Below are 12,500 nucleotides of genomic sequence, written 5' to 3'. Positions count from 1 at the left end.
CATTCATCAAGCCAATAAGCCGCTAATTAACCCAAAACATGTAGGTAACTCACATCAACACCTGCCGCAGCACTCTCAAGGCTGCACCTGGCCCCCTCGTAAACCAGGTAAGGAGTATCAGAGGCCATCGCAGGTAGGCATATTTTACACCCTCGTGAGCCGCTCATAGGCACAAATTACGCCTCCGTGACCCTCGCTAGGCACCCCTTAGGCCCGCGTGACCCCGTGTCCGCTATCTAGGCCGCGCTGCACCCTTAACAGCTGCCCCGCGAAGGTAGACGAGAGGAGGTCATTCACGAAGACCCGATGATGCAAGAAAAGGAAAAGGAGGAAGGAAAGGAGGATGTAGAGGAGGGTTGACGAATGCGATGTGGAGGCTGGCAAAGTACAGAAAGGAAAGGAGGAAGGAGGAGGTGGACAAGCAATGAGGTGAAGGGAGACAGGATAAGAACAACAACAAAAAAGCGTAGCGGTGGTACGAGATGAGATGACAGAGGTGAAGGATGAGATTAAATCAACATGAGGAAGGAAAGCAAGAGGAAGTGAAGACAAATTGAAAGGGAGAGGCTGGGTGGGATAGGGACGGTTACCGAGGTGGATGTCTGAAGAGATGGGGAGCCTGGGTGGGAAGGAAGGGAAGTGGAGATGAAGTGGTTGGCGGAATTGGGAAGAAAGAGGCTGGGTGGAATGGGAAAAGGAGAAAAAGTAATGGAAGACTTATGGAAGCTAAAGGGATAGGTTGGGTGCTGGGATGGAAACACGAGAATGGGGTGGATGTTAAGGTCGAAGGATGTTGTGAATTGCCCGAGCCGACACCCTCGTGTCATCATCATCTTCACCAGCAATATTTTCCGATGACAACAGCGGTATCGACCACTAAAACACAACAGACTCCAACATGAGATTGTCCCCACTGTTCATTTACCAACCTATACAATTGTAATTGCCCATTAACGCACCCTTATCTCTCTAAGCCAAACATGATACGCAGCCTAAAACGATCAGCCATAGGAACAAAATATTATAAAACAAAGCTGCGTCACCATAAGTGAATTAAGCATGTCAGTTAGGTAGATTATTGTATGAGCTCAGTGTGAGTTTGATGTATGACTCACACACGCCTGACGTATTACCTCTTGATGTCTGCCTATGCTGAGAAGCATTTTCTCCAGTACAGGCATCAGATTAACCAACACTCTGTTCGTTTGCTGGACCTCAGTTGTCTTCCCTAGACAACATGGGTAGAGACATTCATCGATTGCTACTGTGAGTATGGAGTGAAGAAATTACTCATGGAGGAAAGCGTATCTAACATATCCTATTGTGTTCCCTATTATCTTAGTTTTGATTTAGGATTATATTTCCTATGATACTTTATTGTGTGTGAGTTTTACCTCAATATTACACCAGTGTTAACGTCAGTAACCAATAGTGAAAGAAAACCTGAAGACCTGGCATTTGTAAGGTCCTGGTAAATATTGAGTCGCTGGTTTTAAGTCAATATATTTTACCCTCTGTAATATTAAGAAGTGAGTAATGGGTAGAATAAAATACATATAAGAAAGGCGACACCGTTTCATCACCCCATTTACGAACTCCTTTAAATACTCCTAAAGTACTAGAATTTTAAGTCAAGTGTCACTAATACAAACAGTGTGTCGTCGCCCCTGTGTGACCCGGGATTGCGGGTTACAACAATGTGAATCGGATCGGAAGGGTATTAAGTGGAAGAGGATGGGATAGGAAGGGAGGGGAAGGGAGCGGTTGGCAGGTGGAAGGGATAGGCTGGGTGGGATGGGAAGGAGGAAGCGGAATGATGTTAGGGGTTTGAAGGAAGTGGGTGGAATAGAAAGGGTAAGCGAAAGGGAACGGACGTCGAAAGAAGCGGAAGGGAGTGAGTGGGTGGGATCTGACACAAGGTTGGGTACACAGCAGCAAGACAGGTGGGAGGGGTGTACTGTTAAGATGCACCTTGTTGATTACGCCGGCAGGTGGACTGACTGGACAGGCAAAGGTGTGTAGCAAGGAGAGAATTAATGGCGTACCCGAAGGGTAGGTTTCTGCTATCTTACCTTATACGTCTACGGGAGTCTGGCTTACACTGGAAAGTAGAAAAGAATATTGAAATACGAGTTTATGATAACAACTAAAAACAACAACACCTTTATATAAGCGCAAAGAGGAATCTCAAAACACCTCTGGCACTGAATTTGAAGAATGATAAGCTAATTTTCATATCTTTTTGTCTATTTATTTATATGGAGGGAGGGTGTTAGAGCAATCTATTTTTTTATTTATTCTAAGCTTACCCATCAGCTATTTTACGAAAAACCCATTAACTTCTTACTGGAACCAAGCAAAATTATCTAAATGAAGCCAAATGTGTATTATTGATCTGTCCAAGAAACACTAATTCAATTAAACTACATGACACAGGTATGACATTACATATAAAACAAAACAATAACAAACATATACAATCACCTCTGCCAAAACAAAGAAATTAATCGATTGGCCAAATATGCATCAGTTTCTTACTGGAAGTCCAGTCATATGAAAAGAACAATTTACAACACTAGTCAATCACATCATGCAGACGAACCGCAGACCATAACAACACTCCCATTCATCAAGCCAATAAGCCGCTAATTAACCCCAAAACATGCAGGTAACTCACATCAGCACCTGCTGCGGCACTCTCAAGGCTGCCTGGCCCCTCATCTAAAACCAGGCCAAGGGTATCAGGAGCCATCGCAGATAGGCATGCCCACCCTCGTGAGCCGCTCATAGGCACCAATTACGCCCTCCTTGACCCTCCTTCTGGAAACTTATGGTATGACCCCGTGTCCTTATCTAAACCCACTGCACCTTACACCTTTTCACCCGCGAAGGTAGACAAGGAAGGAGAGTCATTACACGAAGACCAAGGATGCAAGAAAGAAAAGGAAGGAAAAGGAGGGATGTAGGGAGGAAGAGGAAAGATTGAAAGGAAAACGAAGATGAATAACCAGAAAAGAATAATATGAAGAAAGTGTATGGAAGAAAGTTGTGAAGAAGAATCAAGAGACCTCCACACACACACACACACACACACACACACACACACACACACCACACACACACACACACACACACACACATGTGCTAAGAGATGGTTTGGGGTGCTGTGTTTGAAGGAAAAGGAAAGGAAGAAGGTAGGAAGGAGGAAGGGAGGAGAACATGGAAGAGAGAAAGGGAGAAGGTGGAATTACTGATCAGATAATGAAAGACATGAAATTATAGATAGTAATGTAGTAGTAGTAAAGTAGTAGTAGTAGTAAAATCTCTCACATCATCCGTCCTCATTCCTTTCCTACCTCTGTCATTCTACATATATCCTCCTTCCTCCCTCTCTCCTCCCATTTCCCTTTCCTCCCTCCCTTCGTCTCCCCACCCCTTCTCTGCTAACACACGCAGCTCAGCACCTCTTATCTACCATCACCATCAACACCACTTCCAGCCTTGCATCTACCGCCATCTGTTTGTGACATCACCCTGCTCAGGAACCCAACACAGCTCAGTTGATCGGCCGTCAGCATAAATCCGACGCATATATGCGCTTGGTTTGATGGTACGTTTTCCCATATTAATTCGCGTTTGGTTTTCGGATGTGAGAGTAATGCTTTGGGTTGTGTGTGATTGGAAAGTCTTATGTGCATTGGGAGTGGGTGTAAGAAAGAATAAAACAAGAAGAAAATAAGAATGAAAAGAGCAAGAAAAACAAGGACAAGAACAAGAACAAAACAAAAACAAGGTGAGCGAAAAGAAGAACGAGAAAAACAAGAAAACAAGGACAAGAACAAGAACGAAACAAAACAAGAGGAGAAAGAAGAAGAGGGGAAGAACAAGAAAGAGAAAAGAAGAAAGAACATCATAACAACACATCATAAACAAATAAACAAACGAGAAACAAATAAACAAATCACACCTTTACTAAGACACTGATTCCTTCCACCCATTCCCAACCTTCCTCCTCCTCCTCCTTCTCCTCCTCCTCTTCCTCCACCTCCTCCTGATCACTCCACCTCACACCAATATTTACTCGGTGGTAGGCTCATCCATCTCCCCATCTTCCTCATCCATCACCCAACTCCCCGGCACCTAACACCTTCACCCATCAATCTCTCCTTTCACAACTTTCATTTAGGTGGAAAGAAGACACTTGTTTAGTATATCACCCTAGGTAGTGTTCCATCGCATTTACTTTCTATCACCCTATCTATCTATCTCTATTTATCTATCTAGCACACACACACACACACACACACACACACACACACACACACACTGTCATCATTGACACACACATTACTTACTGCCACACACACGTGTTTTCAGGATGGTTTGGTGCTGTGTGAAGGGAAGTTGGAAGCACAAGGAAGGTAGGAAGGAGGAGAGGAGGATACGGGAAGAGAGGAGAAAGAGGAGAGAGAAGGGGTAGGGTGATTCACGATAATAGAAAGACATGGAATTATAGATAGATAGTAGTAGTAGTAGTAGTAGTAGTAGTAGTAGTAGTAGAAGTAAAATCTCTCTCCAATCATCCTGTCTATCATTCCTTTCCTACCTCTGTCATTCTTAGATTATATAGTCTCCTTCCTCCTCTCTCCTCCCATTTTCCTCTTCTCCTCCCTTTCCATTCTCTTCCCTACCCCCTTCTCTTGCTAACACACGCAAGCTCAGCACCACTCTTATCACCACCATCACCATCAACACCATCAACACTACAGAATTCAGCCTTGCATCTACTACTCCGCCATCTGTTTGTGACATCCACCTATCGGGAAACCCAACATTTGCTCCAGTTGATCGGCTGTCAGCATAAATCCGGGTATATATGCGCTTCATTTGATGGTACGTATTTTATTTGATATTGAATTGCGTTTGGTTTTTCGGATGAGAGTAATGCTTTTGGTTGTGTGATTGGAAAGGTCTTGTGTGTTTGCATTTGTGGGAGTGGTAAAGAAGAATAAAAACAAGAAGAAAAATAAGAATGAGAAAGAGCAAGAAAACAAGGACAAGAACAAGAACGAAAAACAAAAACAAGGTAGTTGAAAAGAAGAACGAGAAACAAGAAAACAAGGACAAGAACAAGAACGAAAATAAAAAACAAGAGGAGAAAGAAGAAGAGGGGAAGAAACAAGAAAGAGAAAAGAAGAAAAAAAGAACAATAATCTAAACGAGTGAGAGGCAATAATCTTAAAACAACACCATCATAAACAAATAAACAAACAAACAAGCTGATAAACAAATAAACAAATCATTTACACCTTTACTAAGACACTGATTCCTTCCACCCATTCCCAACCTTCCTCCTCCTCCTCCTTCTCCTCCTCCTCTTCCTCCACCTCCCTCCTGATCACTCCACCTCACACCAATATTTACTGGTGGTAGGCTCCATCCATCTCCACATCTTAATAATCCATCACCCAACTCCCCCGGCACCCAACACCCTTCACCCATCAATCTCTCCTTTCACAACTTTCATTTAGGTGGAAAAGAAGACAATTTGTTTAGTATATCACCCTAGGTAGTGTTCCATCGCATTTACTTTCTATCACCCTATCTATCTATCTCTATTTATCTATCTAGCACATACACACACGAACACCATTAGCGGATATTGATAGGAAAAAAACAGAAAACAAAAGGGAATAGGAAGAACAGAAACTACAAAAATAAAGTAAAGAAGAAATACACTTTGTTTATGAAATGATACCCATAAGATTTCTTATCCCAAGATTAAAGCATCAAAGCCAAAACCTATTTATAAGTGTTTGTTTTAGAACTGATCCCTTGTATATGATGTTTCACTCTTATATGCATTTTATGAGTCCTATTTTTATACCACAACAGACTTCATTCCTTATATATCACTAAAAACTTCATTATCCCTCTTTTCAATACAGGTTTTTCATAGATACATACATACATACATAATTCAATCCCCTTTCTCCCATATCGAACCCATACTATCTACATTCATGCATATATATCAGTTTCGATCCCCTTTCTCCCACCTCGAACCCCTTTCTCCTCCATAAACTCGAACTCCACTTCCCAATTCGGATCTCACCTCCTCCTCCTCACCTTACTGTATACCTGTCACCTTAATCCTCCTTCAGCTTACACGGCAAAGGATCCAATACTAACCACGCCAAATTAATCCTCTTGAATCCTAATAGAACAGTTATCTCCAGGCTGCTGATTATCTCTATAGCATCATCTCTCTGTGTTGATATTAGGTTAGGTACAGATTCAGGTTTCATGCAAATTTAAAATAAATATACTAGACCGATCCCGGAGAGAAATAGACAAAATGAGAGAGAGAGAGAGAGAGAGAGAGAGAGAGAGAGAGAGAGAGAGAGAGAGAGAGAGAGAGAGAGAGAGAGAGAGAGAGAGAGAGAGAGAGAGAGAGAGAGAGAGAGAGAGAGAGAGAGAGAGAGAGAGAGAGAGAGAGAGAGAGAGAGTAAATGATGATCTGTTTGCCAATGAGTCGAAAAAAATAAGTGAGAAGAAAAAAAATAATGAGGGATGAATTATGAGAATGAAAAAAATGATGAAAAGAAGGGGAAGGGAGGAGAGGAGGAAGGCAAAGGGTGAGGTCATCATACGAAAGGAATTAATGGATGTATAATGAGATAAAAAGTGTTCACTGAGACTTCCTTAACACTTATATGATGATTTTTTATATTTTCCCTTCTGTACTATCTGTCTGTCTGTCTGTATGTTTGTCTGCCTGTCTCTCACCATCATTTACCTTACAACACAGCTCTAGAACTATATTAAATTCTTTTCTTAATTCTATCTTTTTTTCACTCGATATAAATAACTTCAATGTAATTCTTATTTATATTATATCATTCAGCGACACTTAATTGAACAAACATAACCCTTAAACTCACTCCACTATAACAGTGATTAATACCCAAGAAAACTATACAATCAAGCTTTCAACCATCGCAACACTCAAGAACAACGCAACAAGCAACACATCTTCCTCAATAGCAACACCCATCCACCCACTCACCACACACGTATCACACAACCTAACCTAACCTAACCTAACCTAGCCTAACCCTCCGTCACAATTCCTCCCTTTCAGTAACATAACCAAACCTAGCCTAACCTAACCTAACCCAGCCCTCCCTCGCACCTCCTCACAACAGCACCCTAAGAAATGACCTACAGGGAACCACACACACAACACGGGACCAAGGAGGTGTAGGAGGAGGTAAGGCGAGTTGCGTGGAATATGGATGAGCCCACTCCCACCTGTACTTACCTGTCCCTTCTACACACAGGTAAACGCAATCAACAAGACGAAAAAACTAACCCTTCACCTCCTCTTCGTCTTCCCCCTCCTCCTCCTCTTCGTCTTCCCCTTCCTCCTCCTCCTCCTCCTCCTCCTCCTCCTTCTCCTCCTCCTCATCCTTCTCTTAACTCAGGTGTTGCATATGAGCGTTAACATCAACACACAGGTAAAGCACAGACAGGTAACTCTCCATCACCTCCCTACCCTCCTCCTCTCCTCCTCCTCGTCCTCCTCTTCCTCCTCCTCCTACTCCTCTTTTTCGCTCTTTTCTTGTTCCTTTTCTTACAATTACTCCTTCTCCTTCTCCTTCTCTTAGTTCACATTTACTGCTCTCCGCTTCTCTTCTCTCTCATCCACTTTCCTTTTCCTTTTCCTCACTGATACTTTTGCATCTTTCCTCTCTCTCCCCCAGCCCCTCGCTCTCACCCACATCTCCTTCCCATTACCTCACCCACACACACTGTCCCCCTGCTAACCTCACTTTCCTCACCCACGACTCGGGTGTCCACCGGTAATTTGTAGCATACGATAATGATTTGGATCAACAGAGGAACCATTGGAAAGGCATAGTGTCGGGAGGTGCTTTTCATGATAGCTACGAGAGAAGGATGCTGAGGGAGGCTGGGAGAGGAGAAAGAGTAGGAGGTGGTGAAAGAGTTAGAGAGTAGGGAAAGAGATAAAGATGGACAGGGAAGAGAGAGAAGGGGAGACAGAGTGAGAGAGGCAGGTGAGATATGGGAAAGGGATGGGAGAGGAAGGTGAGAGGAGACAGGTATGGAGGCTGAGGGCAGAGTATAAAAAGATGGCAGGAGAGATGACTGTTCATATGCATTTCACAAAGGAGGATGGTTAATGAGGGAGTAGGAGGGATGGATTGTTAAGAAGGGAGGTAAGGAGGAGGAGAAGGGGAAGGGGTGGTTGCAAAGGGAGAGGAAGGAGGAGAAAAGGTGGGAGAAGCAAATAACTTAAGTGGGATGGATGTAAATGGGGCTATTCCACTTGAGAAAAGGATAGGGTGGGAAGAGTTACAGGCTGTGTGTGTGTGTGTGTATGTGTGTGTGTGTGTGTGTGTGTGTGTGTGTGTGTGTGTGTGTGTTCAGGATACTCTTTCCACACTCTAATATTCAGGTTAGCATGTGGATGTAGCAAATAACCTTACCTAACCTTACTTGAACTCACCTAACCTAATCTAACCTAACCTAATCTAGTATAACATAACCTGCCTTAACCTAATCTAACGTAACCTCACCTAACCTCACCTAACCTAGCCTAACCTAAACTAACCTATCCCAACAATAAAACAACTATAAAGAAAATTTGGGGGTGGGTCCACAAACTCAATCATCCCAGGTGTTATTACATTTCGCACCTATTTACAACTATCAACTCTGACAACGGAAAAAAAGACTGTCTAAAACAAAAACAAAAATAGTGCTCTACGAACTACGCACTTAACGACGGCCACCCCAAGGACAAACATCGCACTACGTAGAACATCGCACATCAACTCATTACCGTATCTCCCTATTCATTACCGTACGCACCTATTCACTATCGTACCCGTCACCTAAAACAAAAAAACAGCTGGCAAAAAGTCACACCTACCACAAAACTCCCACAAACGTCACCAGCTATCCGTATAACTCCTCCGGGGCGCCTCTGGTGGCCCTAACGTACATAAAACCGACCATAGGACACACGTTCGAATCCCTTGAGCGAGAACCCAACCACTTTGTTCCCCTTCGATGATAACACGTCGATCAGTCCTGCTAACAACACACCATAAACTTTATAACCCTGTATCTCTTTTTTTGTCCTCTCCTCCCTCTCCTTCTCTACCTCCCCCCTTTCACCTGGCCACCTATACCTGCACCTCCCCACTTACCTGCCTACCTGCCTGCCCTTCTACCCCGGCATTAACGTCTTATCTATATCATTAACCTTTAACCTGATCGTTTATGCGCAATTTTATTCTAACCATAATATTTCTCGACGCCTTTACGGTAATGAGGTTCTGCATCAATAAAACAATTAGATACACAGCCAATAGTTTTACCTGTGATTTTTGCCAATTATATTTATCGGCAGCTGTCTTATGCGTCTATCATGTGTATTTTCATTAGGTTAAAATCATCTTAATATATGATATGCTTAGTCTTGTGTTAAATAACGATGCACTATTTAGGGATGCTGATGAAAAGGAAGATGCTGGAGTATATGACCTGAGAATAAGAAAAAGAAGATAGAGAAAGGAAGAAATGAAGATGGATCAAGGAAATCGTAGCAGTAGGAAGGAAAGAAGTATTTTAAGAAGCCAAGTAAAAACAGCGGCACCAAATCACAATCGAGAAATAAAAATATAGAAAATAAAAGAAATTAATAATATACCAATTCTGAAGAAAATAATAATTGAGAGGAAACGAACAAAATCTATGTAGGAAAACAAATTCAATATCGCTACTTTAGGACGGCCAATTAAAACAACTTCACGGAACCCTAACGTAAAAAAGTAAATTAAAAAGAAAATCACAAATGAAAACATAATCAATTCTGCAAAAACATATTACGAAAACCGTAAATTTAGCGAACAACAACAATTATGGTCCGGAGATGAGTTTGTCTGTTCGTTCGTGCGTTCTGCCTCACCTGTGACGACTTGATTAGCCCACGCTCACCTTTGCAATGCTCCCCCACCTGTTGATTAGCTTAGCCCGCCTGGCATTTACGAGAGGCGGCTAGTAGGTAATTAATCAAGAAACCAACACCTGTAGACTGCCCAGGAGAAGCAGGTGTGTGTGTGTGTGTGTGTGTGTGTGTGTGTGTGTGTGTGTGTGTGTGTGTGTGTGTGTGTGTGTGTGTGTGTTATTATACCTCACAATTTATCTATTATTTCTATCTTGCAACTTTCCTCTTAACTTCATCTTCTGTTACTTCTTTTCCCATACTCTTCACAACCTTCTCACATTCCTTCTTTATGTCCCTTTTCTTCTTTCCTTCCATTATTCCTTCATCCCTTCTTTCCTTTTTCATATCCATTTTCTCCTTTCCTTCCTTCATATCCCTTCCTTCATTCCTTCATTCTTTCTTGACATCCCTTTTCTCCTTTCCTTCCTTCCTTCCTTCCTTCTTCATATCCTTTTCTCCTTTCCTTCCTTCATATCCCTTCCTTCATTCCTTCTTCACATCCCTTTTCTCCTTTCCTCCCTTCCTTCCTTCCTTCTTCATATCCTTTTCTCCTTTCCTTCCTTCATATCCCTTCCTTCATTCCTTCTTCACATCCCTTTTCTCCTTTCCTCCCTTCCTTCCTTCCTTCTTCATATCCCTTTTCTCCCTTCCTTCCTTCATATCCCTTCCTTCATTCCTTCTTCATATCCCTTTTCTCCTTTCCTTCCTTCATATCCCTTCCTTCATTCCTTCTTCATATCGCTTTTCTCCTTTCCTTCCTTCATATCCCTTCCTTCATCCCTTCTTTCCTTCTTCATATCCCTTTTCTCCTTTCCTTCCTTCATATCCCTTCCTTCATCCCTTCTTTCCTTCTTCATATCCCTTTTCTCCTTTCCTTCCTTCATATCCCTTCCTTCATTCCTTCTTCATATCCCTTTTCTCCCTTTCGTTCCTTATCCACATTCTCTCATTCCCTCTTCATCACATCCCGCATTCCATCTCCAGGTCCATAACTCCTCAGTACGACCCATCTCCTTCTTATGATTAGCGCTCCCCTCTCCCCCCCACTAACCCCTTTCCCCCCTAGCACTCGTACCCTCTTCTTCTCCATGCCTTCATTCTACCCTCCTCTTCTTCCTCCTCCTCTCCTGCCACCCACTTTGGCTTATCTTTCTCCTTCAACTCTCCTTCCTCCTCTTCTTTTCTTCCTTTGTATGCCTTTCTTGTCCTCGCCATATGCTCTATTTTGTCTCTCCTTCCCTACATTACCCATTATCCTCTTTCCTCCATCTCTTGCCTTCTTTCACTACACCATCAGTCTATCTTATTCTCAAGTATTTTCGATTTCCTTAACATTTTTCCTACACCGGTTTCTTCTTTTCTGCACTAACTTACTCAATGAAGAATACCTTAGATGACAACCTCCTCCCTTGCTCGTGTACACCGGCATTTTTTTGCGGTAAGGAAGGCAGGGCAAGGGAAAAAACAAAACCAGGTACACAAAGACCATCCAGACGCTGCTCCAACTAGAGAAAACAGAACGAGAAGGCAGAAGAGAGGTCAGTTTCGTGTGGGGTTAAGCAAATGTGTGGTACAGAGAAAGTAAGTAAAAAATAGTATTCGTATGACTGGGTGGAAGCGTAAGTGAATGATTTGTTACACCTGAGACGTGGATTAATTAGTGTAAATGCTCTTTCTCCTCCAGTGTGATTCAGGTAAAGGTAATTTAAGAAAGCACAGGTGAGCGAGCCGGTTGCTGGATTAAGAGGTAAATTAATGAGAGAGAGAGAGAGAGAGAGAGAGAGAGAGAGAGAGAGAGAGAGAGAGAGAGAGAGAGAGAGAGAGAGAGAGAGAGAGAGAGAGAGAGAGAGAGAGAGAGAGAGAGAGAGAGAGAGAGAGAGAGATAAACAAACCAAAAAATACAAACCAATTCTCCTTAACCAAACTGAAAACCGCGCAGGAGCCGAATAATAAAGATGAGAGCGTGTAATAAGAGTCACAGATTCACCTGGTCATTTTACGCCGCCCCCACCCTGTCCCTACTCCAGCAAGGCCCCCCCCACCCCCTTACCCCCGCCCCCCACCCCAAATTCATGCAGCAATTAGCGTCGCAGGTGTGAGGGATGCCGCAGGTACGAGCCCTTAAATAGCCACAGGTAGAAGGTGAGACTTCCCTGCGTAATCTGGAGCTGTCATATGAAAAAGCTTGAGGGAGTAGAAGGCAACGGTTTCTCTCTTTTTTTTTTTTATGTTTTGCTTCTTTTTCCTTCTTAATATTCTTGTTCTGCTCCTTCTTTTACGTCTTTCTCTTGCTTTTTTTCTTATCTTCTTATTCCATTTTTTCTTGTTCTCCTTGTTTTTCTTGTTCGTTTCCTCCTCCTACTCCTTTATCTTCGTAGTCTTGGCCTTCTTGTTCTTCTTACATAAGAACATAAGAACATAAGAACGCAGGAGTTCACAAGAGGCCGGTAGGCCTGTACAA

At 42.8% G+C, this 12,500-nt stretch overlaps 1 protein-coding gene across 3 annotated transcripts in view; it reads right to left on the bottom strand.

Annotated features, from left to right (window-relative positions):
* The window catches only part of LOC126993100 (uncharacterized), an 89,914-nt gene that overhangs the window by 35,966 nt on the left and 41,448 nt on the right, over nt 1–12,500 (bottom strand). The window lies entirely within an intron of this gene.

This window comes from Eriocheir sinensis, unplaced genomic scaffold (genome assembly GCF_024679095.1).
Source record: "Eriocheir sinensis breed Jianghai 21 unplaced genomic scaffold, ASM2467909v1 Scaffold559, whole genome shotgun sequence".
NCBI classification, from domain to species: Eukaryota; Metazoa; Arthropoda; class Malacostraca; order Decapoda; family Varunidae; genus Eriocheir; species Eriocheir sinensis.
This window is presented reverse-complemented; position numbering and strand designations above follow the sequence as displayed.